This window comes from Pomacea canaliculata, linkage group LG4 (assembly GCF_003073045.1).
Source record: "Pomacea canaliculata isolate SZHN2017 linkage group LG4, ASM307304v1, whole genome shotgun sequence".
In the NCBI taxonomy this organism is placed as follows: Eukaryota; Metazoa; Mollusca; class Gastropoda; order Architaenioglossa; family Ampullariidae; genus Pomacea; species Pomacea canaliculata.
In genome coordinates, this window is record NC_037593.1 from 16,359,744 (window position 1) to 16,374,412 (window position 14,669).

The window sequence follows — 14,669 nt, forward strand, 5'->3', positions numbered from 1 at the left end:
CATGTTTAATGAATGACTGTAAAGTTTTATTGTCATCAAACTTGTCCTTTTATGCTTTATTTACTCCTTGAACGATGCTACGCTCTCACAATTTTATTTGGTGCATCATTTGAAAATATGGCGATTAAAAAAACATGTATTTGAAGAATACATGAATTCCTTATACTTTACGATGCTTTTAATGCAGAGCAATAATTTTTTACCTTTTTTTGTGGGGAATCGGGATAGAGAGTGAGTTTGCGAGAAGAGAGATAAGAGGAGGGACAGTTAAATGTTGAACTTTTTTGACAGTTTGCACTCGATCGCTTTCTTAATGGAAAATCTATCCGCGGGTTTCAGGACACCGCAGGCCTGTTGTAACATAAAACGTTGAATTTGTACGAAACACTCCTGCTAATTTATCAAAAGGGAGATAATGGAGTGTACCACGACTCTTTACAGGTTAAGCCAGAAAGAAACCCAGCGGAAGGCTGGTAAAGGCCGTCACACTCTGAGATTAGTCTTTTGAAAGTAGTGATTGGAACTACTTTAATAGTCGGCAAAAAAAAAAAAAAAAGTTCCTGCATCTTCTGGTAAATTTCCTCTATAATTTTCCTGGCTGGTATTTTTTACCACCACCTGTTTCTTCGTGATTCAGCCGAGATTTTATAGCTAGGCAGACAGACGACGACGACGAAGACGACGAAGATGTATGAGAGGAAGTTTTTAAATGAAACTCGTATATCAAGTGAATTTGACGAAGATTTCACAAGCACAATCAGCAAAGACATCAAACCATCTGAAGGCTGAGGTAGGGTGGTATCAAGGGGAATTAATGCAGAGGAAATAGGGAGTGACGGAAGTAATTCTTCCTTTCCGCTGGCGCGAGGAGAGGCGTTACCGCACGAGGGGTGTCGTGACCGCCTGCCTGCCTCCCACGGACCGAAGGCACAGGTGTCAATCAGACACCGGTGAGATGTTATCTATAATTTATTGTCCCAGGAAACCTGCAATACCTGCAGAAAATCAATTTCGTCAGCTTTTGCTGGTGCTTGCACGCGCGCGCACACACACACAAACACAAACACACTATTCATTCAGACTATACCTGCATTCCTCCCACCTCTACATTATCGTGTTTTTGTTAGAATAAGCAATGGTTCCCAGAATAAGTGTTCCCTCCCAGGATGTTTTGTCTACTCTATAATCCCGTAAACAAATCTCGAATAACCATTTAAACTAAGTAATAACGACAACAAAGCGATCTGTTCTTCAAAATATACATCAGCAGTTCCTGAATAGGTCTTCAAACCAAGGTAGAGGTAGGTAAGTCCTAAAGGTCTCTTGTGTAATGGGGCATTGCCAGAAACGGAAAAATGAACCCCAGCACAATTAGCCTGTTCATGCTTGAAAGCGAGCATCGTGTTGAAGTGGGTTACTAGGGGTAGGTAGGGTAGGTGGGGTGGGGCAATAAGTCCCTACTCGCCCTCTGGTCTGCCTCCTGCTGCCTTCAAAAGCATTTCGGCTTTGTGCTTTTTGTTAGCTTTATTTTTTTTTTAATCAACCTGGGTTTGATTAACCCTGTGCGTCCCAAGTAATTTCATGCTTGAAGAGATGTTGTGTTACGCTGAGCAGGCGTCACGCACGCGCTTAACCCAATCATCAAGGTGTTATTTCAACTCCTCCCTACCATCTGGTGAGGGGAGTTCTGCAGTCTTCTTCCCCTCCCCAACCCCATAGCATGCCCAACGTACCTGGTTTCCTATAATTCCACCAAGTCCACCCCACCACCCGTCTCGTACCTACCCAACTCTCGCAGTCTTCTCGGGTGCCAGACACGAAACTCGCACTAACTTGTGTCCAAGGGAGGCGTTGTCATGACTGCTTTCATGCGAAATTCGAAAGCCGTTACAAATGCTTTTCATTGAAATGTCATGACACACGAGAAAGAGCACAACCCTAAGTAAATACACCTTTTTCTTTTCTTTGTTTGCTTTCCTTTTTTCTATTTTTTTTTTCTTTTTCCTACACACCTGAATCAGAACTCTCCCCACTTGAGCTCTAATCTCACGACCCACTGACCTCTGACCTCACGGCCGTGCCTTTTGACAGAGGGAATTAATCGCGCGGCTTCTGTCTGCAGTCTTGGCTAATTGTTTCAAAGGGTTAGAATGAAATGAGCAGACACCAACATGATGGCATCTGGTCGTAAGAGAATTCTGGGCAATGGTGTGCAGTCTTCATCCTCAATGCAGGCCGTACATAACCTGCTGTCTCGGGGCTGAGCCTCCCGTTGTTAGTCTGACTTTTGTTGGAAGGGTGGAAAAAAAAAAACCACAAAAGAAACTTACGGCAAGATAACCCGAGTTGCAGGAAGTGGATACCCGAGTGGTTAAGAACATTGACCTCCGAACCCGGAGGCGCTGACACTTATCGGTTTTGATATCTTCTGGTGCAGCGATCCTCCTACCTACGTTGATCCAGCTGTTACAGTGGGTACCCGACTCTGTATAGGTAATGGGAATTATAACTTTTATAAGTTGTTGTGTGAGTGAGCACAAGTGTGGAGTGTGGAGAGGTCTTAACATGCTTTAGGGATGTCTTAGGTGTTTAGTTTGTGTCTGTGCGTGCATGCGCTGGGAGGTGTGTTTGTGGATGTTGAATAGGCTTTGGACACGGAGGTATATGCTAGTAGAATATCTATCTGTGACAGAGCGGCACTGTCTGGATCGTTTGTTATCCTCTTTAATTAAGATCCTAATTCACCACAACCCTGCTTGCAAAAGTAAAAGCGTGTTCTAGTCGTCATCAAAGTCAACTTCAAATCAACATAAACAACATCATGAGATCGGCGCACACTTCTAAAATAACAAACTAGCTCTTCTCGGCTTCTCTCTCTCCGTCTTTCACAAGCACATGTAATCGCATAAAATCACAAGTATGAGAAAGCTTGGGAAATGCGTAAAGACAACAGTGATAAGTAGACCGAATTCCATGCCACAACATTCTGTTGATAAACACACCCGCGCGCACCCATCGTCAGGCATGTTTGGTCTCGGTACATGCTGCTAGAATGCTGACCAAAGAGATGCTTACGAACTGACGATGAGAGAGAGAGAGATGAAACTGAGTTTGGGAGGAGAAATGACGAAAGACCCCTAACTGTGAGTCGAACTGTTTGAGAACTAGCTTCTCGGACTATAAAAAAATGCTATTCATGAGGTCTTCAGAGTTTCCCACCGACCCTCCCTTCACCCACCGACCATACTCCCCACCTTCCACACTCTCTCCCTCCATATTCTGATGACGAAACAAAAATCTGTTGAAAAAAAATGAAAATAATGATTTCGTTAAGGAGAAAAAAAGTTAAATTGGGTCAGAAAGGGGAAGTAAGTGACAGAAACATTTTGTGCCTGAGACAAGTTTCAGGTTACTGATAGGATATCGTGAATGCTTTCTTTTTATGCTTTTCTTTTTTCTCCACCCGGAGAGAGAAAAAAAATTAATCAATCAGCCGCGACGCACGCAGTCCTGGTCTTACGGTTAAAAACGTCCCTTCGTTGAGATTTATACCTCTGCAAACAAAGTGAAAGATAATTCAGCATTTGTAGAAACATTAGCAGAGTTCCTAGGGGGTAAATGTGAGTTAGTGACGAAGAGAAATGCGTGACAGGCAAGGCATACACTTACTGCTGACATGCTGGCTGTCTCGCATGGATGGATGAGCGGGTGGCTGGACTGACTGACGGGAAGCCGCTCACAGACTCGAGAATATTCTTTTACGAATCCCTGGGAGGAAAGACTGGAGTGAAAGACAGGCAGTCATCTATCGAGATGGTGGGGCTTCGGTTTTCATAAGTCTTTATTTCAAAAGGAGGAAAGTTGATGAAAACAGCGGGTGAGAAGGTTATCTATGACCAAGAAAGCCTGGCGATTTTTTGTTTCTTTACACTCTTCCTGCCAGCATTTAGAGATATTTTTGCCGAAATGGAGTTGGAAGTTTTGTAACACAATGAACTTGGCTTTTTTTGCCATCAAAAGGACGAGGGGTTAAGTTGTTGGTGTAGAGTATCGTCTGACAAAAGCCTGCGGGACACCGAGTTAGTCGTGAAAATCAAAGATGAAGGGATCTGTCATAACTTGTTCATTCTTATCGAGATCATGTGGTTTGAAAAATGTTTTGGACATCCTTTTCGGGTGACATAACTGATGATTTTCTTAGTTCTGGAGGACTAAAACCTGTGTTATGTGCACTTTTCTTTCAATTCCAACCTAATCTATTGAACGCAGAGAAAACCCGTATATTCAACGAACCACGGACGTGTATAGGTGGATTCTGTCTGTCTGCAAGACCAACACTTGTGAAGTTCTCCGCTTTTAGTCTCGGCGAACCTAAACAATGAATGTGGCTAAACCGGAAGCTTTTAGTCTCATGCCTCGTTTTAGTAGTTAACTGGAAAAAAAATCGTCGGCCAGCAGTCCAGTAATACAAGTTCGTGAACGAACAGAGTAAGTATTGACAAAATATAAAAAAATATTTCTTTACAGAACTTGGCTAAATCCCAGGTGAGGTCAAGAACGTACTTTAAAGGTCACAACTTGTTGTCACGTGATGCATTGTATTATGACCTCAGCTACTGTACGCTAATATTTTAGCTTAGCTTCGACGTCTCTGGAACTGAATGTTCAGTGGTTTAATAAACAATATCAAATAGCAGGGCCTAAACACGATATTTTACTAAATGATAAATACATATCTCACAGAGAAATCACGTCATAGCTATATCTTGGTATATCATTGGTATATATACATATCATTGGTATATATATACCAAGCTCAAGCAAGCAACTCACCCACCCACCCAAAAGATCAAACAAGAGCTACTCGGTTTGTTATGAGAAGCATTATCCAAAGGCGCATTTTTGATGTTGTAAACAAAAGTGAAATCACTTTAACATATCCTGGCACCGAGAACTGAACCCACAGTCAGACAATCCCAAGAGTTCGAGGCGCTTCTTTCTTCATCCGCATTCCAGCGATAGTCGTGAGGAGGCAAACAGCACGACCCGTTGCGAGATTCGAGAACAACACCGAGGGGCGAGCACACCGAGGCAAACACGCAATCACGTGGAGTGCAAGATAAACTCATTACCACCCATGGTCCTTCATTTTCCTCCCAGAAAAAGCAGCGCAAACATTCAAGGACATTGACCTTTTCTTTGAGCACTCGCTAAATTATCAAAGCGAGGCTGCCAGAGAATTACTGGGAGAATTACGTATGCATATAAACTTTACTGCCCTACTCACCGCCGGGAAAAACCGTTTTCGGTTTTTATGTCGGGTCATCACTATGTGGGCAATATCTGAGCTATGTATTTACTACGAAATAATTTCGTTTGGAAGTGTCACTGAACAGTGGTTAGTTTAAAGTCCAACTCCTTCTCTTTGATGAATTTTCAAAACGAGATAACAAAAGTGTAAAAAAAATTCCTCGGTATCGGCTTTAACTTGAATTTCACTTTCAGACTATCTTTTGTCTAATAAATGACAATTTAAAGATTGTTGACTATTTTATTCTTTTCAAAAATTGGCCAGAGGCGGATAACCACTGGGGTCCATGGAGTCTCTGGGAGAAGTTGAAGGCAAGAAAGGCTTGTTGGTAGGTTACCTGCTTGACACGAATACTCACCTGTTTTAAGTTTTCTACCTCCGCCTGACTATGTCTACCTAGCTTCCACTTCATTCCCGTCCTTCTATACCATCGAGGTAGGTTTATCTCCAGTCCATGGCTGCGGTCCCAGGATAGTAAAGGTTAGAGAGGGGGAACTGAAGGTAAGGACAGAAAGAAAATGGCGAGGCGAAGATGGACGAGCATGGGAGACGACCGTTAAACAGTTTTCTAGCAGCGACCGGTTCGCTTGCTGGAGACAAAGGAGGATGAAAGGGTATTGTTTTACACAGGAAATAACGTGAATTCCAAATTGCGTTCCCGAGCCACAAAGCGCGAGGGCTGGAGAGTGTACATGCCAAGCCGGATGTGGATGCTTTCAAGTGTATTCTGTGTGGTGTGGAGGGAGAGATGCTCATAGGCATTCGAGTAAACCTGCGCAAATCCCCGTTTTCATCAGTCAACACATCGCCTTAAATATATATATATCGTAAACAAAAACCCGCTATATCTACTTGCAGACGCATTTCTGCGTCATCTTCTCAGGATGTATTATGACGCAATATTTGCGTTTATGACGTCATGTCTTTGATCACATCAGACGCTATAACTGAGGGGTGAAAACAATTCAGGGTGGATTCCTACCCTGAGTAGAAACAGAAAGTAACCCGATGTGCGGTCTTAACCAGCTCAGGGCAGCTCTGGTTCCGGCAACGTCCTTCCATGGATGTGATGACCTCGGCAAGCAGCAGGTCGAGAAGTCGTAGAAGCCGTTCTGAACGGTTTCAGTTTAAATCCTAAATGCAAAGACACACCTTCCCTGTTTTCATTCCGAGAAGGTTCTTTCAAGAAATATTTTCGTAGCCTAAGTAACCGAGCTGGGCTCTGGGTCTGAAACCTCCAGCTATTCTGTCCACGACTTTTAAAAGGTTAGAAAAGACGTTCGTGAATGAAAAATCTCTTTCTCTCTCTCTACTTCGACTGTGACGCCACAACTGAACGATTAACATTAGTGACATCTGTGAAACGTGAAAATTTACCATCGTCGGTGGAATTAGTTGACATTTGTTAATATATCATAGTAAAAATAACAGAAAATAGCCGAAAAAAGCGTCTGCAAAGTCAAGTTGATCACAGATCATATCTATACAGACATATTTTTCTATTTTTCTTATCATCCTTGAACGCCTTCCTCTCAGATCATAAGGAGGAAGAGGAAAAGAAACTTCGAACTTTCCATCTGAAACGACTTTTTGTCTTCTTTTATGTCCGTGTTTTTATTTATTTTTACCGAGACGACGGCTAGTGTTGATGTCGTCTGGTAAATTCCTTCCTTTACTACCGCGACTGTTATGTCCAGACATCGTTGTGAACATTTTAACGGCGAGCAGAATTCCATGGTACTCGGTTTCAGTGCTGGACTATCCATGAAGCCGACATTGTGTTTGGAAAGTGAGAGAATGCAAGGCAATAAACCCTTCACCGTCACCATCCACCTTCCTTCCATTTTCCTTTGCCCCTACATCAACCTTCTGACCCTAATGTGAACCACCAGGGAACTTGCAAGGAGCTCGCATTGCCTCATAGTAATTATATATTTTATATGAGCGCGTGGTACGATACGAAAGCTCGGCACAAAAACACGCGCACGCACGCGCAGTGCTCCGTCTCCAGGTGTGTGCAAGCGCTCTGGCACTCACGCACGCACGCATGCATGCACACAGGCCGAAGTTTGCAGCTGCAGTATCGCTTAGTCGCTTCGTGCGCGCTCACAGTTGCTGGCATAACAGCACGCGCACCGCACGCGCAAGCCGTGGACGGATTCGTCAGCATTTTGATGTTTTTTACAGCCCCCGTAACCTCTCAAAACATCCGGACGCTAAAGGGCGCAGACGGCTACGTCGACCAGAGAAGCTGTGAGTTGCTGCCCGTCTCCGGGACATTTTCTCTCCCAGGTTAACTCGCGGGGTGGAGGCAAAGACTCATCTGTGGAGTCAGGCACCCGAGAAGCGGCGCCAGGTAACATCTGCAGGGTGCAGGAGGATTTGGCTCTGGGTTGCGACCGATGTCAGCAGCGAGATGCTGGATGGACTGAGAGGTAGACAGAATGACAGTGGCATCTGATATCAAGAAGACAAAAGGACGGACTTTTTTTTTTAAAAAAAAGGTCAAAGGTAAAAGGGCGTCTTAATTCAGCTATCCTTCCATCGTCGATTCCAGCTTCATTCCCTAGGAAAATCGAAAGTACAAATTAAAAAAAAAAATGTTTGTTTTCTTTCAGAGAAAAAAAACGAGAAGTGAATCTCACGACTCAAAATCACAGAATGTCTAAAGATGAGACTTAAAACGGATGCATAACGGGTGGGGTGAAAAATCCAGACGAGTTCGGGTGGATAGGTGATAAAAGTTCATGGAAGGAAGAAAAGGCCTAAAAGAATTTCTCCCACACATACAGGGGGGAGTAATTGAAGTTTTACGCCCAGCCAGCAACTAACAGAAAGATGAGATAGAGATGGGAGGGTCTGGAGATGAGGGATGGAGGGTTGGGAAGAGAGAAGAACACAGGGTGGTTTCGGGCTCCACGGGTATTTTCCTGCACTGGAAACCAGCAGCAGACTTCTCTCAGCACTGCTTGCCGTTTCGCAGCAGAAAAACTCTATCAACACGCTGGGCGGGAGGGAGGCCGCGATGGCCCCATCGATGACAAGGGACGTCACTCCAGGTGATTATGGCGCCGCGCGGCTCGGGAGGTAAAATGTCAGGAGTGCGCTGCGAATGAGGCGAGAAGCTCGCAGGAGCGACAGCCAGCAGACTTCTCTCACCCGGCGCTTAGCCCCGTCTTTAGTGATGGTGGCAGCAAGCAAGTGATGGCGAGTTGTCCCAAGGGACGATACTCTCGTCTGCTCCTTTTCGCTCTCTACCTGCGAAGTTAACGGTCTGATGGGCCAGGTGAACAACACCTTAATAATTTAAGACTTAAATCTACTTAGATAATCAGTTTGATAGAAACACAGCGCACAATACAATTTTAGAACTTGAAAAAAAAAAATTAATTTATGTAACATAAAATTGTTTTAGCCAGACTTTCGTTCAGGACGTTTAAATGGTATTGAAGCGATTAAAAAAAATTAAGAATTTTTTTTTTTTGAGAACGGTTTTAGGCTGTAGAAACATTTTGTGTAACTATCCCCATGAGTCGTGTAACTTGATAGCGGCATATACATTAAAAATATATTGCAGTCATTTAAGGAATAGCTTTTATCTGTCCCTAGAAAGCTATAGTAGCTAAAGCCGATTGGAATTATTTCGAGAAGTCGTCTGCCTGATGAAACTGAATACGAATCTTTTGCTGTGGTAGAAAAATATTATCTACAGCTGTGTGGCATGGGAGTGTAGGAAAGTATATATATATATGAGGCGATATAATTTAAACATGTTATCGTTGAGAGAGGTGGGCTTTACAACTGTTAGTGACAGGAGGACACCTTGCCACATTAATGATCAGCACCACGTGACCTTTAAGAACACACTAACCAAAAATATTCTATTAAGCAAAGAAAACAGCAAACCAACGAACCAACAAAAGAAGGAAAAAAGAACAAAGAGAGACAAAAGTAAGAAATTACCAAAGACTATAACAAAAGTAAAAGAGAAAGAAAAGGAAATAAGCAGACGATCAGGTTAAAGTAAGACCCGGCCACAAGCTGTAAAACAAATGAACACATTTTGAAGGGAAATTGTACATGTCACCAGACAAGCTTGCCTTCTATTGAAGATCACAGAACAAACAATAACTTAAAGAACAGTAGCTCTTAGGACCGTCCCCATTAAGCTGGTAAATACCTTCTCCACCCGTGGGTGGGCTCAAACTTCAAGTAGTCTGTAACCTAAACTAGTTTAGAGAAGATAATCTTATTATTGACTCAATTTTCTTTTGTTTCTTTTATTTTTTTCCTACTTTATTTTTCCTTTTCCCTTTTTTTCAGTTGTTCGTTCGTTGTTTTGCACGTTCCTTTGTTTTTTTGTTTGTTCTTATGATTATTCGTTGTTATATTCTTCCTTCTTTCAATAATGTTTTTTCTGTCTGCCTGTTTTTTGTTTTTTTGTTTGTTTTTTTTTGTTTGTTTTTTGTTTGTTTGTTGTTGTTTTTTTTACAAAACTATTGGTAATACATAATCATAAAATAGGAGTAAAATATGAAATGCATTATTTTGGATGGTAATGGCCGAAGACCATCTCATCCGTTTCCTCAACATTCAGCTCCAGGACGCTAGGGTCCTACTGCACGCAGGCCAGGAACTGTGACAGGGACTGGTAATCTTTAAGACCTGCCACAAGAGACATATCATCTTCATACTTTACAAGTTTCAGAACATCATTGTCAATGGTAATCTCAATTGTATATAAACGTGGGCTGCACTGGTGCACTTGCACTTGTCTGTGGATTGCGTTTCTTGATGCAGTAGATATATCGTCCTCCAGACCTGCTCCAGCGACGCTCTAAACTTTCTTTATATTCGTTTGTAATTGAGTTCCAAGACCGAAACTGGTTTCGGTCGACCTAATTCCTTCATCTGTTTTCATTAGTCGGTTCGGAAGTGCGCGACACCAAGCGTTACCTGCGTCTCGGATATCAAGGGCCATAATCATGCGTGGTTGATTAGCGCCACCGTCCACTGTTTCTCTTTTATTATTCACCCTTCCTTCCTCACCTTCTTTTTCTCTCATCATCCTCTTGAATAATTCACTCTGGCGTTCATCCCTCTTTAATCTCTGCAGCGCCCCTTCCCTTCACTACCCTCTACTCTCCTCCCCCACCCCATATCCTCCCCCGCCGGCGTCCTGAAGATCAGGTTCGGCGCCTGCCCCAGTCTACTACTCCAGTGCCCCTATCACCCCTTCCCTCCCACCGATCCATTTTCGGCATCTGTTGCCTAATGAGGAGGTTTACAACCAGTTTCCAGGACACTGTGGTATTTACCTTTAAGGGAACCTGCTACAACAATAGTCCTCCAGTGTTTGCTTACCTTTAGAAATGAGAGGCGGGAAAGTTGTCCAGCAAGAGATTATAAACGACTGTTAAAAAAAAAAACCCAGAAGTGTAAGTTATTTTCTGACCGTCTGTTTGTTGTCCTGTTTGCCTGGCTGTTTGTTTTGTTTTTCTCCACACGTCCTTCTTCTGTCTTTCTGCCGTTGCCTGTCTGTCTGTCTTCACAGGAAGAAAGCGGATAGTTGAGTGGTTAGAATATGGGTTCACTAGATGGTTGGTACCCGTCTAAAGCAGAGTACTTCCTTTCCTCTCCCACCCCAGGTGACCCAGTTATGGAATGGGCACCTGACTCCTTCAGGGGTTGAGGAAGGTACGGAAGCGAAAGAGAGGAGATGGGTACCGTGGGAGGAGGATTGGCCCTTAGAAACACACGGTCTTTAATACTTTACTACTAACCCTCCCTATCGGTCTAAAGGTTAGGGGACTACCTTTACTCTTCACGGGAAAGCTTGTCGCAAGCTGTGCAGGATTACAAGTAACCTTTCCTTCACGACCTCCAGCCTAATCCCTGGGGATATTTTCCCTTTCGTCGCCTCGCTTGCTTCGGAATCTTCAGAAAGATGTAAAGTGTGAAAAATAAAACAGTTATTTTTTTTAATGCAGCTTGAGTGCCATTTCACTTTTCCAGAACAGTCGGCGACAGGGTGTGAAAGCCAAGAAACTTAATCTATATCCTGTTCATGAAGATATCTGCTTTGCTTACAACAGTAAGAAATAATCCGTATGTGTGGACTGTCTCTGTAGTTTTGTTCACTTTTTTAAATATTTTTGTTTTCATCCAAAAAGTTTGGTCGGGGGGCACCAGCACAAGGATCGTTTCGAGACCCTTCTCTCTTCTGGGACTTTCAGCGGGACCGACATTTGTTGCTAATCTGATCTTTTGAGGAATGATATTTCTATAGTCTAGAATTTTTTGTCCATTTCTTATTTATTTATTTTGGAAAATCCAGCAAGAATAAACGATTTTTTAAAGTTTTTTCACTTGGGGATAATCTTGAGACTGATGCGCACAGTAAGAATTGCTTCTCCCATGATGAGTGACGAAGAGTTGTATATATATATGTGTGAATGTGTGTGTGAGGGTGCACGCATGCTAAAATGTTTTTGGGGTTGCATCAAGTTTCCAGGAAGCAGCTTTGGTGCGCGCGCAAACACACACACACAGAGAAAAAGAGATTAATATTTGGCCACAAACGAAAGAAACAGATGATTTGCCGAATTCTCCGTTGGGGTTGCTTGTTCTGGAACAGCACTACAGTGTGTCAACTCCAAAAGATCGAAATAATTTAGTCTGTCTGCGATGGAGGCCATTTTTGTGGAATGGATACTCATTGCCTTCCCGCCATTGCTTGCCGTCCATGGGTAACAGAGGAGATAGTAAGGCGGGGATATTTCTTTAAAAACTCTGTCGACATGAAGTGTATTACAGAGTCGAGATGAAGAGGTTTTTAATGTCTTTCTTTTCCATTTTTTAATCATGGCGGCCCTTCACGTGGCACGAGACCCAAAAATAAAACCCTGCTGTTGACGTCACTGCGGATCACGTGAGCTCGAGGCTGCAAGACATTGTTCTTTGGATGTGACAGGACAGGTCTGGGAGTTATCAATGATGTCTTTATCTACGGGTCTGCTGCATTTGGAGAAGAGGCAAAGAGCGAAGATGGAGTGGGGTGGGTTGGTGGGTGCGTAGAACGCAGAAAGTGGGGTGGGTCAGTTGAAGACGGGGTATAGTTGATAGACTTGTAGAGGTAAGCAAGAAGGTCTCGTGATGGTGACTGAAGAGAAAAAGCAGCTTTTCTGTGTTGACTTAACAAATATTTCTAGCTCCTAGAGACTCCAAAATCTAGCATTTACTCAGCGCAGGAATAAACAAGACAGAACTCTATATACCATGGTGACTAGAGCAGGGGTGGGCAAAGTTTTCTTTTTGATGAAGACGTTCGATGGCCGCAGTTTGCCTGCCCATGGTCAAAGTTCGACGAAGTGACTAAAAATGTGTTTTAAGAATATGAAATCACAATAACTTATACAGATTAAAGAAAAAATGAAATTTCCTGGAGAACAAGGCCTAAAAAAGAAAATCTTTACAAATCCGCTCGCTATTGGTAATCGGTCTCTGGAAAGAAGTTTTGTCTCATTCTTATTTTTGGCGCAGTGAATTATGAAATGATTGAGAAATAGTGCATAAAGCGAGAAATGGGAAGCACAGAGACAAAGAACTACTTTACAAGGGCTGTGTGGTCCTACTGGCTATTTCCACGACAGAAGAAGCTGACGGTAATGCTACGGGAAGAATATTTTTTTCTTTTCTTTTCTTCTCTTGAATTCTTTCCGGGGTGTTTGCGAGTTCTTCTGTTCATAAACAAGAAAACTGCCGTTGATGAGTTACGGAGACAGGTGGAAAAAGAGATGGCTATGTGACACTTTGGAACTGATGCGGATCCTGAAAAGGGGTGTTCTTTAGGTAAAGTGGCTGACGGGTGTGAAGATGCAAGTACCCATGGCACATTCTAACCTCAACATTGTCAGCAAAGCCATAACAAAAGTAAATACCGGTCATAAGCTTTTCAAATGCCACAACAAAGGAAAGACAATGCAGACAGGGACAGACTGAGCAGTGGACATCTGCTTCTGTAAGTGCGAACACGCACACACACACACGTACACACACACACACACGCGCACGCTCTCTTGACAGACATGTGAACGAAGTAAGAAGGTTGCTAGACTAAAGGGAGTTAATAATAATAAAAAAACAGAAAGTTCAAGAAGACAGATGCCGAGAAAAAAAGAAAGTTACAAAAGTCAGACGCAAAGAGCTTGCTCGTGTACATAAATTACATGTGACCCGGTAGAAGAGGTCGGGAGGGGTTTTTCTTTCTTTTTTTTTTTTATTTATTTGGCGAAGGGAGGGTCGGGAGGGAAGGTGAGGAGAACTATATCTTTTTATTGCATGTTACCGAGACAGATCAGAAAACAAACACGGCCGCGACTCTCTATAGCTCAGGTTGCAAATACGATTAGAGGCGGGCTAATTTCTCTTTAATTACTTGCTTATCACCTACAGGAGCAGCGATCATGCCGGCACCAGCAGGTCTACCCTCTCTCTCCCCCTCCCCAATCCTCCCATCCTCCTTTCACATCGCCACTCTGGCGGCTTATCTCGTCGGTCGCCTTAATTTGAAGAATCTTCCTCCACACCCCCTTTTCCTCGTCTTTCCTCTTCCAGATCCTCCCCTCCCTCATCCTCCTGTTCTCCCATCAAGATCCTCCAGCTTGAGCCCTGCCGATGTTCTTGGAGGCCATGGCTTTGTGAGCGACACGCAGTTCGCTTCCTGCCGCCCGGCGAGTGAATTTTAATGACTTGCTGTAAAATTCCCCTCGGAGTGTGGCTTGGCTAAACCCTCGATGATTGTAACACCTCGCAACACTCTTTCTTTCTCGTCCTCCAGCTTCCAATCTCAAGTTCCCTCTTTTTCTTTTCTTCTTCTTTTTTTTTTTTTTTATTATTATTATTTTTTTGTGGAGGTGGGGTGCTTACCTTTAAGATTTATGAGCTACTTTCACCTGTGTTTAATATCGTATGGATGGCATTTTTCAAATCGTGTAGAAAGGAGGGTGGCGGTAGGAAGTTGGAGGGATGAGGGACAAATTTCCAACGGCGATGGAGCCCCCAAGCCCCTGCCACCACAAATGGTTTTGATGTGGGATCCACTGAGCGAAAATGTTGTTGCTAGAGGGCCTGAGAGAAGTTTATTTCAAATGGGATGTACATAACGGTGACATGCAGGTGATAAACAGACGTCTTCACCTCGGTCAGAACAACTTTCTTTCTTCTCTTCATGAGGGCGTGGTGCAGCTTTAAGGGTTGTGGGTTCAGATTTCACCTCCAACTGTAATTTCTTTTTTTTTTTTTCCTCCTCGACATCGTTATTTTCACCTTCTGCACAATGTTAGAGTAATAAATATAC